This window comes from Ambystoma mexicanum, chromosome 8, assembly GCF_040938575.1.
Source record: "Ambystoma mexicanum isolate Mex_15411 chromosome 8, UKY_AmexF1_1, whole genome shotgun sequence".
Classification (NCBI taxonomy): Eukaryota; Metazoa; Chordata; class Amphibia; order Caudata; family Ambystomatidae; genus Ambystoma; species Ambystoma mexicanum.
In genome coordinates, this window is record NC_090929.1 from 1,473,348,441 (window position 1) to 1,473,368,244 (window position 19,804).

The window sequence follows — 19,804 nt, forward strand, 5'->3', positions numbered from 1 at the left end:
ACTGGTGAATATTCAGCAGCATGCTGGCACTGCCCCTTACTGTCATTGAATCAACCTCCCACTGCACACACCTACAAATCTGACAATCTCTTCTGTTTGTTCTGGTCTGTTTCTTTAAGAAATATATCAACTTTCGTTCTGTCTCATTTGCTCCCTTTATCAGTATTTGCTTTCTGTTCCATTGCCAAAATGCCCTGGTGTTCCCTTCTCTCTCACGTGGATGCTGTAGTGGGTATTGCCTTCGCTGTGGTGAACCTGGAGCGACGCCCTGACGTCCTGCTTTCCAACTTCTGTTCTACTGCCTCTGCCTTGTGGTTCTCTTCTCTCTCGTGCCTCTTTCTTGCATTTTCCATGCTCCCCTAGGCTGCAGCAATTCAGAGGTAACTCTTCGGTACTGCTGTGCATCAGGAGGTTGCCCTTCCTCCTCTGGCGGTCTCACAGTATACCGACTTCCACAATCTGCCTTCTTTGGTTTCTCGCAGCCGGTTTGCTCCACAGACCTTCTACTCACCCAGCAGTCTCTCGGTCAGCACCGAGAGGACTCGGCTTCTACAGCCATCCCTCTTGTGTCAGCTGGTTTCCCTGTTTAAATTTCCTGCCAGCTGACATGCCCTTGTAAAAACAACAGTGTTGCTTCTGTTTGCAGCAATTATTGATCCTCATTACTTTGCTCCGCTTTCTTGTGGCAGTATTTATTTCATTGGAAAAAGCTAAGATCGTTTTTGCAAAAAGTTTTAGCCAGATTATAAAGAAGTATTGTCAGTAGTTTTCCATGACAAACGTGATGATTTATATGGTGAGTTTGAAGAAACTTCTTTACCAGTATTAAAGGACAATTTTGATGATTTATATGTAGAGTTTGAAGAAGTATTCTCAACAGTTTTAAATGGCAAATTAGGTTTCAGATCACTCAGAGAGAATTGATACCAAGATACCTTCACTGCTCCCCGTCTCCACCTCTTCTCAGTGGTCCGCATATCCTCTCTTATGGGAATTTGGAGCTTAGATACACCAACTCTACACAGAGGGAAGGAGTGAGGGTAGCAGCATATCAAGACTTGGGGAGCGGTGGAAGCATCCTTTAAGGAAAAAGGAGGGTATGTGATTTCTTCCACTGATGCCATCGGGTCTCCGTGAGAGTCACCTCTACCCAGGTGGTCTTCTCTCATATATCCATCCCCAGGGACAGGCTCAGTAGTGGCTGCCATCCTCTGGCCACATAGGGCAAGGTCACCCCAGTGATAGGGGTGATGACATCCTTGGATACATCACAAAAGACACTGGGCCCGATTCATGGAATTGTTAGCACCGAAAAAGGGGGACTTGCGTGCGAAAACACGCGCAAGCGCCAGTTTGTGTATTCCTGGAACACCATGTGTGGGGCTTACCAGGGACTTGCGAGGAATCCGCGCAGGTCCAACACGTCACTGCGACACTATGAATGCCTTTTGCGAGACTCGTAGCGAAGGGGCGTTCGGTACTGAGCAGTCACCTAAAAAGGGGGCAGAACAGGTGGAATGGGGAACAACAAGCGAAAATGTGGGTGTAACGAGGGAAGTACCACTGTAAACTCCTCGCTATGCCCATACGTGTGCTAAAAACCTGTATTCATGGAATTGCATGAAAAGGCTGCACGAACAAAAAACGCGCGTATACAGCTACCACGAATGTACCAGCAGTGATCGTGGGACAAGTTCAAGTTCAACAAGTTCAGAAATAACACATGCTCATATATAGCCATAATAATGTTGACAGGAACAGTAATTTCCAGTACCACATACCATAAACCTGGACCTAACAGTGATTCTATCTGACAGTGACTCATCATAATTACAAAAGTGCCTCAATGTGTCGTAAGTTGCACAGGGCACACATGTAGGTTTTGTGTGTCTCTGCTAATTTAAGGGTGCAGGTACGCGCAAACAACAGGAAGTCAAACAAGAATGGAGATGTGCAAGGTAAATAATAACGACGGAAAAGGAACAAAGGATGGATCTCAAAGTTCAACCAAAAAGTTATGGGAACCATGCACTAGACAAACAATGAATAATCCCACTAGGGGTGTATACACAGGTTGGACTTGAGACTGCTCACAGATACAAGGGAAGCCCAATGCCTCTGTGTAAGTTACTTTTACAGGCACCACTCCTTTCAAGCCCATGGAAAGGGGTAGCAGGAGTGGCTTCTGTGTCTGGACCCTAAGGCACAAACAAGCAGTTTACTAACACGAGACAAACCAGTATGGATCCAGCTGGAACCGAGAGCGGATGCCATTGGAGGGAACAGAAGGCAGCACACTGTTACATAAATTCACAATAGACCACAGGTAAGACAAGGGAAGGGAAGGTGCACAGATTGCCTGCTGTGAACCCCTGTAGATGAACTATGAACAAAGGAAAAACAGATGCACAAGTGAGGACAAGAACGGCAACTAAAATAACTAGGGTAAAATAGGCAGTAAAGTAAAGAAGGTCCTCAAGTGGAAACGCAAGGAAATAAAGATAAAAAATGACCATGTTGGACTGGGGCGGGAGGGCACCCAGTAGGGTGGAGGGGCAGGGTGCATGTCAACACCCACATGTGTGGATGTAGAGAACAAAACAAACTCCATGGGTTAATGGGACGCACGGCTATCATGGACTGGGAGGGTTGTCGCTGCTGTCGCCACCTCCCTGTGTAGCATCTGAAGGTAGTAGTGGTAAGGGAGGTTCTCCATGAATATCCCTGGCCTGGTCCTCCATGGCAGTGGCCAGGAGGGACTGAGATGAATGCATCTGCAACGAGAATCCTCGAAGGTCCGCATGCAACACCTCACAGGATGTACAGAGTTCCTCCTAGATGGTACGAGGCAACAGTTACATCTGCTGTTCATACTGTGTACTGCGGGCTGCCTCTAGCACTTCCAGTGTAGCTCTGAGGGCCAGAAACTCTTGACTCAGGGCTTCCCTGTGGGCCCAACCCTCTGCAAACAGGGATGCCTGCAGAGACCTCAGGTCGGCCCGTCAGCTCCTGTTGCTGGCTTCCATGTGCAGCCTGTGTGAGCGGCATGTGGAGCGCAATGCCTGCAGCCGGTGCTCTACCTGTGTTGCTGGGGGAATCCTGGAATCAGCCACCCTATCCATGGCCTGAGTCAACATTTCATAGGAAGCACCCTGTTGTTGTGCAACACTATACATGGACTGCTCCCACACTGTATCGCCAGCCGCAACACGGCCACCACGTGTGCGAGCCCCATGACTTCCGGACCCAAGGGAGCATGGCCCTTGATGTGATGCCACTGTCTCTGGCTGCAGGCCTGCATTCCTCCCTTGCTCAGCTGTCCCGGGTCCAGGAACCAATACTGTGGAGCGTGACCCTGCAGCCATAACCACCATAGACTGACGTGACAACACTGACTGGCCAAGTGAGGTGATGTTACCCCCTGCAGATGCATGGGCTACAACAGGCACAACACTTGATGCACTCTACGGCAACAGCATAGAGGAATTGTCATCCAGTTCACCACCAGAGCTACTGGATTCATCAGAGGTGGACTCATACTGAGTCATGCTCCGGATGGTCTGTACAACCAGTGGAGTATCATGGGCTGCCACAACACAACCTCCACTGGTGCTCTGTGGTGGCTCATGATCCCGCGCCTCCTCAACCTCCTCTTCTGCATCAAGTGCCTCATCACTTGCACATAGACACAAAAAGACATGAAGAGCCATGTAAATAGCATAGCCCACACACATATGTATTACAAAGGTGACATGCTATGTCACTCAGGGCACAATCTCCCACCTGCTGCAGTGTAAACGTAAGGTATGGGTAGCATGAAACCACCCATGGATATGTGTGGATGGACTTAACAACACATGCAGTGCATGGTGTTTAGCACCTGCTACAGACACAAGCACTTGAGTGGCATAGTTCAGTCACAAACATCACTGATGTAAATACCCAGATGCCACATTGGGCCTCATTAGGAGTTTGGAGGTAACCATGGCGCTATTAGCGCCATGTCTGCCTCCAAATCCTTACCGACTCCGCCCTGGTGAATGAAGCTATTACCGCCCCATTCCAAGGTTGGCAGGGGGCAGTAAGTCCCCATTCACCAGGGCCCTTCCCCATTCCCATTGAGCCCCTATGGGAATGGGGAAGGCGCTAATAACGGTACCGCTAATTGCGGTACCGTTATTAGCACCAAAGTCTCTTTGCGGGTCCCGTCCTTAACGCCTGGTAAAACCAGGCGTTAAGGGAGGACCCGCAAAGGGAACTTGTAATAGGGCGGTAAGGGATTACCGGTACCGGTGCCCTTACCGGTACCAGTAATCCCTTACTGCCCGGGTCGTAATGTGGCCCATTGTGTAAGCATGTCGGAACTGTCTATTTACATGAGACGGTTCTTGATGACCACTGTCCCAACGCCATGTAGAACTGCTGTCACATGACATGATATGTGAATCATTAAGTGCATATACACAAGTGTAACAAGGTGCGATTAGGCAAGGGAGGGTGAATAGAGTGAAGCCACACACACCGAACTCATGAGGCCATGTGACATTGAGATTGCTCAAGTGCAGGGGAAGTGGGAAGGGGAGACTTGGGGTGGGTGGGGAGTGGGAGGGGGCAGTGCAGTACATGGGAATGGCAGTAAAATGAACATGACTACATAAGCACTAAGTGGTGGCAGTGGAAGGGAAGTGCAGACATCAGGTGTCAAGTGCTGGTAGGGGGCTGTAGGGATACAGAAAAAAGACCCCAACTGGGGGGGTGCCAGGGAGGCTGTGCATGGGTGCAACTGGTGGGGGAGAGGACCGGTCTGGAGATCAGCGCTTGGCCAGGTGACCTGTGCAGTTTCAGATTCAGCCAGGAGTACAGCAGGGAAGAGGAGGAGAGAAAGCACAACCCAAGAGGAAGAATCAGATGTGCTTTCAGAACTGTAGAAGCTTCACCTCAAGTTTCAGGGAGACAGTGAGGCTGTTCCAGAGGTAGGCCCCAGCTGAAGAAAGACATCAAACAGCAACTCGTTGCTACGAGAAGCAACTGACCCTGAGGGAGCAGGAGAGGGATGATTGAAGAGCTTGATAAGGAAGATATTTAGGAAGATAGAGTTCAAGGTATTGGGGCCCCAGGACCCAGAAGGCCTTGTGGACAATGCAGAGTGTTTTGAACATAATCACCGTAGCCACTGGGAACCAGTGCCAAGATCACAGTTCTGGATAGTTACGATACCTGGCCTTGAGAACAAGGACAATAGTCACAGTTCTGTTCTGGATGAGTTGCAGAGGGCAGAGAGTTGATGCAGTCAGATTAAGATAAGAGGCTGTAGTCCAGAGAGAACCAGTGCCCTGGAGACAGTGAGATTTTGGGGCAAGAAGAGGAAAGGATGAATACCTCTGATGAGGTGCAGCTGGTAGTTTGACCTCACCCCTGGTGAAAAAATTAACAGGATGCGTAACACAAAGGCACCCAAAATATAAAAAATGTGTCTGCGCGATGCCTCAATAACTCACAGGAATAAATAATGCATTACGCGGTATGCTGTGGCACCCAGCAACATGGGAAATGCATACGCGAAGCCCAGGGAAGCTACTCTGATGTTGAGAATAGGGATACGCGATACACTGGGGCACCCAGAGTATGAATAATGCGTACGCGACTCACCGTTAGCTTCAGAAAAAAAGAAAAATACACGCACCTGTGCGCGGAGGCAACTCCCCCACCAAAACAAGAAGTACGCACTATCACAATAGTGGACAAATTGCGTGGCACCCCAAAATACTCCGAGGTCCACACGTCCATCCTCTACAAATTGCACGTATGTTGTTATGTTATCCTACGCACACTTTTATCCCGATTCTGAACGCCAACGCCCAATGGCCAGCGCGTATCACGTAAATTACGCGATTAGGCCCTTTCCTCTGATTTCACGTGTACGCGCAAGTTTTTCACGCACAAACTAACCGTCACTCTGTTTCCGACTGCCCACACAAGTAACACGGAAGACCCACGTGCTTCTGCCTACGAGCCATTTTACCTTCCTCGTACTGCCCTGAGCTGCCTCCTACGAGCCATCTGCTGCTACCTGCCCACTGTGTGTGCCTGCTGCCTACGTGCACTGCAATTTGAGTGCCCGCTGTACAGCCATTGTCAGTGCTCCTGTCGTCGGGCCTGTGACCACCTCAGCTGATCCAGAAGACTCCCAATGTGCCAGACCACCGCTCCACAGCCCAGTGCCAGGACCACCTTGCCCACCCACACCTGCCTCAGGGGTTGCCATGTCTGAGCAAACATCTCCAGAGACAAGTGGCAACCTCACGGCAGAGAGGCAGAGGGCTGTCAACTTCACAGCCAGGGAAGTTGACATCCTGGTGGAGCATGTCCTGGGACAATATGATGCCCTCTTCCACCCCGCAAGGCAACGCAGCAAGGAAGGAGGGAAGCTAATCTGGGACCAGATCGTGGGTGTCATCAATGCAGAAGTGGTGGCACCCCGTGACTACCAGCATGTGCGCAAGCGATGGGAGCACCTGAAGTCCAGGACCCACAACAAGGCCCGGCACTTCCTCCAGGCTGGTGAGAACCAACGGGGGCACCGGGGCTGGTTGAACAACACCGACATGGGGGTCCTGGAGAGGTTTTACCTGGCGCTGCGCACCCAGGTCAGCGATCTGCAGCACCATCTGATTTGTCAGGTGAGTGTTCATGTGTTGCCGTCCTCCACTGTGCATGTTGATATATGGTGGGAGTGTGCACCTTGGCCTTTCAGCAAGTATTCCTCTTGTACGGATGCCTGTTTGAATGTCCCAGACAATGCTGCACATGTGTTCAATGAAGCATGCGTGATTCCAACAGTGTTACTTTAGCAATTTGTGTTGTACTGCAGCATATTACGATGTGCACGTAGTTTCTTACATGTGTCTGAGACGTGCCTGTGTGAGAGGTGTGACACATGGGTGTTGTCGTCAACATCATGAACAGGCATGGTGTACATGTGTATGTGTCTGAGATGTGACTGTGTGACTGCCCATCACTCCTGGATGGATGTAACTGGTGCATTTCAATGTGTGCCCTACTCTTGCTGCCTAATTGACGTAGAGGGGACTATGATGTGATTGCTCAGTGCACTGCTTCAGGACTGTCAGGTGATGGGTGTGCATGACATGTGTATGTCCCAGGATGCATGTGTGTGTTGCATGCACCATTTGTAGGTGTTGACAGTGCCATGTCCAAGGATGTGATTGTTGTGAAGGACAGACATGTATGTGCATGCATGTACTTTGCATGTACCTTTGTTGTGGAGGGTGATGATGGTTGTGACCTTTGGCAGGGTACTTCATGTGCATGTGTTTTGAGCAAAACACACATAGGTACAGTACCCTGATGTTTGTGTTCTATGTCTCCTTATCCACAGCAGCGTTGGAAGATGTGGGCGGAGAAGGTGCTGTGGAGCAAGGCAGCAGGGATGCCTCCACTGGTCAGAGACACAAGGCCCAGTCACACCCCCTGTAAAAAAGAGGGGGGGTACCCTTTTTAGTGGACAAGCTCAAGGCTAAAGTACTTCACAGGTACAGGAGGGTGGTCCTGCCCACAGATTGATATGTAGGTTGGTCTATTAAGTGATGGATCCAAACCTAAGGTCAAAGGTGTATTGCCTTCTCACTGAGCTAAAACAAACCAACGAGTAGCAAACAGAGGTTTTATTTGCTAGTTATATAGATAAGTATTCAATACATAAAAGTTGAGAACAAATGTTGAAAAAAAGTGCAACATACATAAATGAAAAGTTAAGACAACATATAATACCATCAATAAAAATTCATAACAAGAAACAAAAGTATAGTATTAACAGCAAAGTGAACAAAGAGTACTGTATCATCAATATACAGGTCAATCTTAAGCAGAGGTTTATTTTCTATTTCCTTGCATAAACGGGACAGAGACTGAATAAACAGGGTCTGATTCAGATGGGAACAGATGAATGTAGCAGTTCCCGGGCGTACAGCCATCATTCATGATGATGTGCAGGCTTACAATCGTGGGCTTGCACATCATCACAATGGGGTATGGCATCTCCTCAACTGGCTAGCAACGTTCCTGGTCTCGAATTGGGTGTGTGGGCTGGCCACTTATACGACCCCCTCCTCGTCTGGCTCCTCTGTGCGCCAGTCATCTTCCCGGGCACCTTCCGGCCTAGATACCACCAGGGCCCCCTGTGTACCTGTCCAACCCACGTTGGCCCGTCTGATGGAGATCACATCCCTGCCTGAGTTAGGAGTCAATTTTGGATCAGCCGTGGTGGTCACCATGCCGATCCAGGCTACGACAGGAGCTGTGGCAATGGAGGGAGAGCAGGCACACAGGAGCAGGGCATGTGCCAGACACCCCCTGGTAATTTCATCAGCCCGGAAGCTGGCCATGCAAAGCAGGCACCAGGCGCAATAAGGCAGCAGCAGGCTCTGATTAGGAGGCTTTGTGACTCAGGGCAAACGATCGAAAGGCGGCAGGTATCCGGTGTCAGGCAGGATGCAAATGTGGACCTTCGCACAAGGATGTCTTCTGTGTTGGTGTGGTATGGGCAGCAAATCGGGGCAGAGAGGCAGTAGGCTCGGGAGGCGAGACTCACCACAGCCAGGGCAGATATAGCACTGTGTCGGCAGAGAGGTAGGCTGAGGTCCTTGAGGATACTTGCAGGGAGTGGGAGGGGATGGAGAGGACCATGCTGGAGTCCGTGCAGGCCCTGGAGGTGAAAGCGGAGGCCCGCCTGGGGGAATTGGACGCAGTGTACAATGATGCCCTGGCTGAAACATTGAGGGAGCATGGTGAGAAGGACTAGCCCGCTGCCTTTGTAAATAGTTATTTAGTTTATGTTGATATTATTTATTATTTGGAGCATTGGGACATTACTTTGTTTTTTGTACATAGTTCTTCATGTGTGGTTTTCCTTTTATTATGTTTATGTTTGGAGTGGACTTTGGACATTACTCCATGTTTATTTTAGAAATAGTTTTCTTGGTGTTTATTTTCTTTTTCACCATACATTAATGATTTTTGTTTTATTTTTGATGGTATTGTAAATATTTTTATGGACATGCACATTTTTGCATTCTTTGATTTTTTTATGTACAAATTTTGAACTTTAATTTACAGTGTGTATGAGCACAATACAACTGTTCATTATAATTTATTTTCTTAACTCACATTCATTGTTTCTCACAGTTTTTTGGGCAGTGTGCCGTTTGTTAGTCTGTTTGGTGTCCCTGGTTCTGACCATCGTTGGTCATGTGTGTGGTTACTGGCATGCATGTTGCATGTTTTCTATCCATTTGCGTGGTGAGTATTCACATGTGGCTGACCGGTGGAGGAGTGTGAAGGGGGAGTTTAGGTGTGCACGGTAATATGGCATTTACTTTCACATGTGCAGCATCACTGTGTATTGGCCCTCACTGTGTTTGTGAGGGAGGTGGGTGGGGTGACTGTGGGAGTGTTACATGTTCAGGATATTGGCACATGATTTGCCTGATGCTCTGTAACACACATGTCATGCTTTACCCTTCACCTGCATATGTTTGTGCAGTTATCATTGTCTCTGGTGTTGGTCTGCCTCTTGCACTGCCATGCAATATTGGCATTACTTTGGATTTACACATCAGCAGACCAATGCAGCAGTATCGGTGAATGGCGCACTGTCTGATTGCCATGCACTCAATCTGAACATAAGTCATTCCTCTTTGCTTGTGTTTTCTGTCCTCAACTACCCTGCTGAACCCCTGTCTGAATACGGAGTGGTCACCTGGCTACCCTCTGACCTCGGGCCAAGGACCCCTCGTCCGCCACTTGCACACCCGCACTGCCTCCCTGGCATCCTCTGCACTTGGACTGTTTTTCTGTATTCCCAGAACCCCCTACCTGCACTTGACACCTGATGTCTGCACTTAGCCTGGCACTTGCCACCAGCTGTCCGCACTTTTATGATTTTCATTGTTATTGTATTTCTTAAGATCTCCTTCTCATGTACTGCACTGCCCCCTCCCTCTTCCCCCTTCACGTTTCACCTTCCCCACTCCCCATGCACTTTTGTGCCATCTCAATGTCACCTGGCCTAGCAAGATCAGTGTCTCTGTCTTCACTCTGTTTCCCCTCCCCTGAATCGTTGAGCATGCAGACACTTGTGTATGCGCGTATTATTAATGCCATATCATTTGATATGATTTCCTATCATATCATTCACACATGGAGGTACAGTGATGTGTTTATTCGGAAATCTGTTCTGGTAATGGCAGCTCATTGAGGCTCAGGCCGTGACTCGCCTGGGCAGTGTTTGTTCATGTGGCACACATTGAGGCTACTTTTTATTCTGTCATTGTCTGACTATTTCTCCATGGGGATTTGTGACATGACATTGTCACATGGCCAGCAGGGCCTCACTTTACCATTCACTTGTTACATGTGTATTTTGGGAGATGGTTGCAGACAGCAGTTGTTTTTGAGCAGCTGCCACACTGAAGGATGTGGCCCAGGTATATGCATTTATTTGTGTTTGCAGGATACATTTTTGCAGTGGATATTCAGGGTGGTGTCATAATACAGCAGTCAAGGTGCACGACACACCATCAATGGGGTGATGATGTTTCACTATGTCAGCCTCCAGTATGCAGGCAATGTCCGGTCTGGAGGGGGCTGCCTGCAGGTAGCATCATGGGTGATGGGGGCTGGGGTGTCCCATGTGAAGGGGGCTGCCTGCAGGGTGGCGTCACAGGTGATGGGGTCTGGGGGTGTTCCGTTTGGAGGGGGCTGCCTGCAGGGTGGCGTCACGGGTGATGAGTGCTGGGGTGTGGGTGTCCCGTCAGGAGGGGTCTGCAAGATGCAGATGCACTATTTGGCTGGGTTGCGGCCGGGAATTGCGAGGTGTTTTTGCACAATTACTCTAGGGTGCGGCCGGGAAACGCGCTGAGTTTTCATGCGATTTGGCTGGGGTGCGGCCGGGGATCGTGCTGAGTTTTCACGCAAGGGGATTGCGAGGTGTTTGGACAATTACTCTGGGGTGCGGCCGTGGAAACCCACAGTGTTTTCTCGTGATTTTGCTGGGGTGCGGCCGAGGATTGTGCAGAGTTTTCATATGATTTCGCTGGGGTGCGGCCGGAGATTGCGAGGTGTTTTCGCGCAATTACTCTGGGGTGCGGCTGGTGAACGTGCAAAGTTTTCTCGTGATTTCACTGGGGTGTGGTGGGGGATTGTGAGGTGTTTTCATGCGTGATTTCGCTAGGGGGGCTATATGCTGGTCCAGGGATGGCGCGTGGGCTTGCGCTGTGTTAGGCATTTCACTTGCTTTTTACTGCGCGTGGGGGCGTGTTGGGGCCGTTAGTGGCGTAGCTTGATGTTCTTTGCGCCACAGCTCCTGATGCCTCGGGAAACCCATGAATACGCGTACCGTGCAATTATCTCTCTACGCCATGGCTGGCGCACGCTCCTTCTCGGTGCACAGTGCTTGTGCATTTTCTGCACCCGATTCTATGAATCGGGCCACTGTGTCTGTCGTGCACAGGAAGAAAGCTAAGACACCCAGGAAGAAGCCGAGAGTTCCAGAGCTAGTCCTGAGATGCAAGAAGGGACGGCAGGCTGGAGGATGAAGGCGACAGGCAGCCCAGAGGCTTTGAAAGTGCAACGGCTTCCAGAAGAATGGTTGGTGCTGTGGAGCCACCACAGACCAAACAAAGCCTTCCCAAGTACCACAAGTCCAGTGGCCAACAAAGGAAGCTGAGAGAAGGCGGACGCCCTCGCAAACCAAGAAATTAGGTACATAAAGGGGCAGGGAGGTTCTGGGAACCCGAGAAGGTGGTGGTGAGTGGAAATGCAGAAGAAATACTCCAAACGTAGGGTCTGGGACCTTGAGAGCTGTGGCAAGTGGAAAAGGGGGAGAATTACGCCGAACCTAGGGTCTGGGACCCTGAGAGTAAGATGAAGTTGTGGCAAGTGGAAAAGGGGGAGAAATACCCCGAACCTGGGGTCTGGGAACCTGAGAGTAAGAAGAAGTTGTGGAAAGTTGAAAAAGGGAAGAACTACACTGAACATAGGGTCTGGGACCCTGAGAGTAAGAAGTTGGTTGTGGCAAGTGGAGAATGGGGGATGTACGCCAAACTTAGAATATGGGACCCAGAATGTAACATTGATGAAACTTTCCAATTTATGGTAATTTATGGTAGTGCTTGTCAAGAGTAAACTAAGCCTACCTAGGAAGAAAAGTGCCAAAGAAAGGTGAGCCTGGGACTCGCACCTATATGAGAAATATATCAGTTGCTCATCTTCATAGTCACAGTACCAGGGAGGAAGGTGAACCAGGTTGGCTGTGCAATAGGTATTACTCGGCAGGAGAGTACAGCAAGTCTACCTAGAAGGAGAACTGTTGAAACCAAGTGGGTCAGGGACTCGCACCTACATAATAAGGACAGTTGTTACTCCTTTTCATAGTCACAGTACCGGGTAGAAGATTGAACCCGGTTGGCTGTTCAAAGGAAGAGAGACATGGAGAAAGGAGACAGCCCCTGGGAGTGTAAACATTGTGGCAAAGCTAAGAGAAGGGGAGACATTCTCCTAGTTCTTCAAGGAAGTGGAACAGAAACCAAGGGAAATATGTCATTCCCCCTGGAACCTGTGATCCCTGTGAGAAGTCAAGAGAAGGGAGACATTCTCTTGACCCCTTTGGAACTTTGTTTGTTTTTTGTTTTTGCACCCTTTGGAACTTTGAAAAGAATGATAAAGAAGTTGCTGAGAAGACAACCCTTTTGCACTTTATGTTGAGTTGTTATTGTGAGGGTTAGAATTTGGGTTTTGACACGACAGTGGACTTATCTTTATTTTGACATCCTGACAGACACATTTGAGAGGTATGTTGAGGCAGGGAAACCTCTCTTGGCGTTAGGGCTAGTGAGGCCTTTCCCCAACCCACGTTTTCATTTGAATAATAGTCGGTAGCAACAAAAATGCCACCACAGTTGTCGATATCGCACTACTGCCCCCTTACAAAGTTGATTGGACGTTCGTAATGATCGTATGGGCAACAGGGTACAGGTTTTGCTGTTAGACAGTTAAATGCGAGTCCATTTAGGCATTTAAAAACAAGGCAAAGCCCTCATTACGAGGTTGCTGGTAGCGGGCAACCTCGCTTGCTCTTTCCGCTGCCCGATATCCCGGTAATACTGGGATATTACGGGCAGCCGCGGAACAGTAAGTTCACATTCCTGTGGAGTTCGAAAAGGACTCCACAGGAATGGGAGCACTGAAGAACCAGCACCCTTCTCAATGGTGCTGGTGCTTCAGTGATTTATCTACCAGCAGGGGCCGGAACTCCTAGCAGGTCAGGCCTGCCGGTAATTCACAGCCGCTAGCAGCAGACTCAGAATGAGCCGGTCTGGAATAGGTGCCGGCACCTTATTTCCGGACCGGCTCATCATAATGAGGGCCCAAGGATCTTAAAAATAATTCTCTTTTGTACCGGAAGGGCCATCCATTGATATGAAATAGATGAGAATTTTGGAACAGGGAACAAAAGTTTGAAAGCTGCATTTTGTGACTTTTATAACCATGCAAGTTGCTTTTCTACGATCCCAGTCAGGATAACATTGCAGTGATCCAACTTGGAGTTTATCAGTAAAACGACCACCACAGGTGAGGATAACATTGCTATGGGGGGCTAAGGGGGCTATAGCCCCGGGTTTTCTGGTTGCAGCCCTAAATAGATGCTCAGGGGCTACAACCAAAACTTTAGCTAGCCCCGATTCCTGACATTACTGACATTAGCCTAGCCCCGGCGCTTTTCCAGATTTCTTAGGGTCATTTTTTTGTTTGAAATTGAAGGGGAAGACCCCCTGCACTCCTCCCACTCCGCCCACCTTAACCTATTCCCTTAACCCACCCCACATATATATTTATTTTATTTTGACTGAAATTCAACAAAAAAACGATCCAAAAAATGTGGTTAAATAGAAAAGGTCAATTTGACCAGCAATCAAGTATGCTAATACCTTATTCTGTGCAGCCTAGAGGAAAGAAAGGGAAGGGGAGATAAAATAATAATGGGTAAATACCCTGGACATATAGCCCTAGCAGCCGAAACACACTAATTTCAGTGAAGGATTATTAGAAGGAAGCCTCTCTCTGGACGTTGAGCTACTGAGCTTGAGCCTTTAAAATCTGTGCTGAATTATCTGCATGTTGGTGATAGGGGCTTGCAAGGTTGATTATGTTCCCCTATGTTAGGTCATCTTCACTGGCTTCCCTTGGATTTTCATGGATCAAAACCTGACTTTCAAGGACCTTGACTGTGGTACTCCATCATAATTGGCGGATAAGTTAAATTAAGTTACATATCGCTGGTGGAAGCATAGTAACTAGAAAAGCTAAATTAAGGAAGCTGGACATATTTAACATGAGTAGAATATTCAAATGAGGTGCTATCTGCTGCACTTAACACGTGGAATTCATTGTTGAGCTCTGACTGCTTCCCACTCATTTGACATTTAGTGAGGCCTTGAAAATCTGTCTGTTTTGGTTGGCCTTCTCAGGTCAGGTCTAAGTATTTTTTTTATATCTGTATTTTTATGGCATTACCTACATCGGAAGTTTTCAGTTAGTTTTTTGTTTCAATTGTATTTTTCTTCAACTTTTACCTTTTGATCATGTTCTTTAATCATGTCTTTTTTTCGTGTAGAACGCCTGACTGCCTTGTGATGAGGAAGGACTTTAGAAATAAATGACATTAAAAAATAAAAATTAGGTTTCATGAGATAATTGATAGGATGAGGTAGCTCCGTTTGCTGGCTGGTCACCTGGTGCACCTCTCGAGCCACCCAGGCTCCTCCGCCAGTCCTCGCACTTGCCCCCAGGCCTCTACACTCTGCTCACCACTACTGCACTTCTGGGATTCGTTCCATGAGAAGGGTAACCTCTCTGCACTTAACCCAGGGCCCTGCTGGACTGGGCGCACTTGTTCCCTTCCCCCTCCCTTTCACTTCCTGTCTATGCACTTACATTAACTAGAATGCACTAGGCCTAGTTCGCCAGCCTGTATGTTCTTTTCCTTCTCCCCCCCCCTCCCTTATCACCTCACTCTCTGTCATTCACTTGCACTATCGGAAACGTGGAGTTGGCCTAGTAGGGTAGTTTAAGGATTGTATGTTCTTCTCCCACTCCTCCCCTCTTTCTCGCCTCCCTTCTTGTCATGCACCTGCACTAGTAGTAATGCTGCCAGGCCTAGTTTGATAGCCAATTTTTGCTAAATCAATCGGAAATTCAAGGCCTAAGAAAGAATCGGTATTCCGTTGTTTCCTTGCCGCCTTGAAGCGCTTTGAAGCACTTCACTTGTGTACACGTGCTTTAGAAATAAACAATTACAATTTCACACAGCGTCCGTGGCTCGGAAGTCAGGGCCTTAATGACTTTTCTAACACCTTTCTTTTGCCAACAGCAGAAGAGCCTTTCGTATGGGTCAGGGGCCATTTTCCGACTGCAAGATCTAGCACAGCACAATTAGCTAGAAACTCTGCTAAAGGCAGTAACACAATACATCTCTCTTTTAAAGACGTGTGGGATATCCTTGTCTACTAGCATGACATGCAAAAAAAGAAAAATGTGTGCTTTCATGTTAATAGTCAAATGGTTCTTAATCTTTGGCTTAACATGTTTCTATATGGATTGGCGTGTTGTTATGTTTCTTTACAATGCGATTTGTGTATTTTGCAATTAGAATCTATACAACAGACTTATTATAGGCCTTGAAATCCCAAACTTAAATATTTGCATCAAGTAAACATTGCAAAGCATGTGGGAAGTGCCTAAATTGCAGAGTAGGTAAAGTCCCTGCATTCCTGGTTTAGCCAAAGTGTGTGAACCTTGGCAGTTAATGTAACCTCACTCTTACTTAAATTAAAAATGCAGTCCTTAGAAATACGTTCACACGATTTGAAAACTGACATCTTTTCAAATGGGCAAATTGTAGGATGGCGGGAACAAAATGGTATACCCTCATGCCACTCTGTTAGTGGCCTCAAAGTATACCAGCGACATTTGCATAATTTTGTACTGACCCTCCCTTAGTCCCATATCACGTTGTTTGACAGGCAGTCTCAACAATGTCAACGGCCGATCAGGGCACCAGAGCATCTAGCATAGCGGCAGAACCCGCATACATTTTCTCCCCTGTTGCTGACAGTCATGGAGGTTGTTTCGGCCGTCCAGAGTACTACCCAACAGGAGAATTAGTAAAGCGCTTTTCTATGCCCTGTTGTGCTATCTTATTGCATCCTGGGAGTGTTTTGTTAGTTACGCCACACTGCCCACCCACCTCTGCCCCAAGACACATCCCTCTTCATAGCTCTTTGAGCTGGCTCTATCAAGCAGTAATGTCAAACTTTGGCCTGCCGGTGTTATTTCTAGATTGTCTGCTGGGAGTGAATGCCTTAACTGCAGCTGTAAATGCACTAGTCTGTAATAAAAATGTCTTAAACAAGTGTGCCTTCAACCACTTGATGTATATCTGTTCCTTCATCTGAGGTTCTGTTTAAAGAAAGATTCACTAAGTCAACAGTTGTGGCTTGTGTATAGACAAAGCTATCATCTGCCTAGTACAAACACCATTTCCATTGTTATATCTCATGTCCAGGTAGTACCGTTATGACAGTGCCTGGCAAATGCCTATTCAATGCCAACACAAAAGAAAAGAAAAACTGTTTTCTTTGCCAATGCTTGTATTCAATTGAGGTGACTGTGGCAAGAGTATTATTGGTAACTACAAAGTGCATTGAGAATTAAGGTATGCTTGAGGTATGGGTATGGGTTTTCCCAAACTATTGAATTTCTGTTGTGCCTGATTACTTTTATTGATACATAAAATTATTTCTTACGAGAAAATGATACACTAATATTTCAAAATTAACACCAAAGCATCACTTGCCATAGCTGAGTTGATCTCATAAACTGTTCATGTTGGAAAATTACATTTTTACCTAAAGACACTGTTTAGGGCCCTGTGCAGTTCTAATTTAATGTCAATCACAACATGTTTGGTATGTTTGTAATGATGTGTTTAAAGTGTAAATGATGATTAACAGGTCAAACCTATAGACACGTTCTAAAGAGATATTCGTGTCAGATAGTATCTTGTGTAGTTTGCAGGCACTGTTGAATCAAAGATTTCTACGAGTACATATATTTTTGGAGAGTTCTGTTGGGGACGGATGTAGTGCCATTTTTGTAATATTCCAGGAAATGTCTAGTCTATGCACTGTCCAGCAAGAGCCAATGAGGATGGCAATTCATAGGTTAAGCCCCGGCCTGCCCCTTCCCCAGCTTACCCCCACCGCTCCCACCATCCCACTCCCTGCTAATTTTGGGTGCAGCCAGAGTACTACTAATTCCTTTTCCCCACTTCCACCATTACCAGGAGTAGATGCTTTGTAGAAAATAATGTCCCTTCACTGGGACCCATTGTGCATCCATTTATTTAGAGTTTGGTGAATATTATTAGTCCGTGCGCTCTACCCCCTTTCCAGTTTATAGTGTTTCATTCAATTTCTGACTATTCCATGTTATGTGGAGGTGAGTGGATGCATGGCTCCATAGAGACCGACATCCACCTATCGGTCTGTTAAATTAAGCAAAGGATTGTTTTTCTATGTTGGCCTGTGCGCATTCATGTATACAGTATTAGTATAATTCGATTCCACAATAATTTTCTAATGCACACTGTTTAGTGAATGCACAATAATTGGGTTTAATTCAATTGCTTACAATGTTTTCATATAAGTACATTTTTTATCGATTTTGTGCCAACATAACTCTGCTAAGAGGCACGTGCTTGTGTTTCGGCCTTTCTTGGGCTCTTTCAAGGCACTAGTATAGTGGTTCGGCGCATCATGTATGATTCATAAATACATTTTGTTTGCAGAAAACAAAGAAAACGTTTTTCAATCATCAGTTCATAAACAATGTTCTTTGTTCTTTAGCTTTTGAGGTTCCTGTATGAACACATTTCTGTGGTTCTTTGGTTCACGTGAGCGGTTTCCACTGTTGTGGGGTCCTGTTAGAGTTGAAGATACTGCAACGTTATGCAATCCATCTTCTGGCCAACATAGAAAAACAATCATACAGTCTTGGTGAGTTTTATACCCCCTGTGGTACATGAATACCATGTTTCAGGTCATTTTGCTGCCTGCAAAATCCTGCTGCCAGCCAGCAGCTGGGGTTGTGGGAAGGTGGTTCGAAGGTGGGTAGAGAGGAGGTAATGTGGTATGGGGCGATTCACCTGTAACAACAAAGAGACTCCGGGAATGCCACCGGTGGCATGAATTTCAAGCAGCAGTCTATGGTGGCAAACGACATACCACCAAATACCAACAAGAAGATGAAGGTCTTTATGAGCATGCCCCTCTGGAGAGGTCGGGCATCAGCAACTGGTTAGGTCTGCCTTCGCGCGCCACTGGCTGTTACGAATTCTGACAGTGGCTGCCAACTAGTGACAGAAGCTCTAGACGTCATCTGACCGAAGCCGCTCTCTTAGTTCTTTAATATAACAGTGTATTAGTACACTGCCATAAGCTGAGAAGGACAACTCGTTAGCATGTGGATCAACCCAACACAAATAACTCCAAGGGGGGGGTGGCCTACTGCTAATGTTTCTACTGCAGCAGAATCAAAGCACCAAAAATCAGCACCTCACTTTGAAGGAAGGACAGTATGGGGCCACTGGAGGAAGCACTATGCTACCCCTTACCTTCCCAAGTCTTGACGTTTACCTGGAATAGGTGAGAAATTAGCCATTTCATATTTGATATATAGCATTTTCTGCCCAGACATTACATTTGAATTAGTACAACTGTTGAGACGAAACAACATTACGAAACCTGTAACATGCTATATCGCACCGTTTGGGGCTTATTGCCAAGTCTACGGAGAGTAAACTCCTCAGAGATGAAGACAGGCATGGGTGTTATGGCCATTTTAGCACCTTCTTTTGTTCTGAAATGTTTGCATGGTTTTTGGAGGCAAAGGGAGGGCACAGAACTAGAGAACCATTTACTTTTTACTTTATTTTTACATTATTTGTAATGCGCATCCATTTAACCCTTGGGCATGAGGGCGGAGACAAGTCAAACACAAACAAATAACAAATGGAATCACGGAAGTGTGGGATCATTTCTGCCGCCAAAAGAAGTCGGAGGTTAGACTACTTAACAGAACTACCAAGTCTTGAGCTCCTTCTTAAACAGACTCATAGAAGACGAACCTCTCAAAGAGGCCGGTAGATAGTTCCATAATATGGGAGCTACGCCAAAGAACGCTCCTCCCTGAACCTTCTTAGTTTTGCATTTTGGTAAAAACAAGAGGTTTTGGTTTACTGGATCTCAGACTTCTGTAGTTGGGTTTGTCCCTAATATGATCTTGAAGATAGGACAGCATGGTACCTATTCGACAATATTAATGTGATTACCAGTAGCCTGAAGGTGATCCGTGCTTCCACAAGGAGCCAGTGGAGAGTGTGTTGAGCTTCTGTTACATGGGAACACGAGGCTAGACCTGTGACGACTCTAACTGCGCCATTTTGGACCACTTGGAGTCTGTTGATTGTTGCTTTACTAGCTCATGCCAGTAGACTGCAACAGTAATCAATTTTGGCACATATTATTGCCCGAGCAATGGCTTCTGCATTGTCGTGGGAAATGTGTGGTCTGAGATGAGCTAACAGTTTGATGTAATATATAGCAGATGATACTGTACATCCCACATATGATTTCAAGTGCAATGCCTAGTCAATACTAACTCTGAT